Source organism: Cynoglossus semilaevis, chromosome 9, assembly GCF_000523025.1.
Source record: "Cynoglossus semilaevis isolate Cse_v1.0 chromosome 9, Cse_v1.0, whole genome shotgun sequence".
In the NCBI taxonomy this organism is placed as follows: Eukaryota; Metazoa; Chordata; class Actinopteri; order Pleuronectiformes; family Cynoglossidae; genus Cynoglossus; species Cynoglossus semilaevis.
In genome coordinates, this window is record NC_024315.1 from 1264465 (window position 1) to 1264694 (window position 230).

Genomic DNA, 230 nt, shown 5'->3' on the forward strand with positions numbered 1-230 from the left:
CCCACACACACACACACACACACACACACACACACACACACACACACACACACACACACCCTGACATTTATACACCAGCCTAAGACGCTAAATTTGATGTTTTCACTTTTCATAAGAATATTGTACTTCACACAGATTTTCTCCTGATTTCATCTCTTTGTCGACGCTGAGTGACAGATGCTGCTGTTACTGCTGTTACTGCTGCTGCTGTTGCTGCTGCTCTTTCCGCT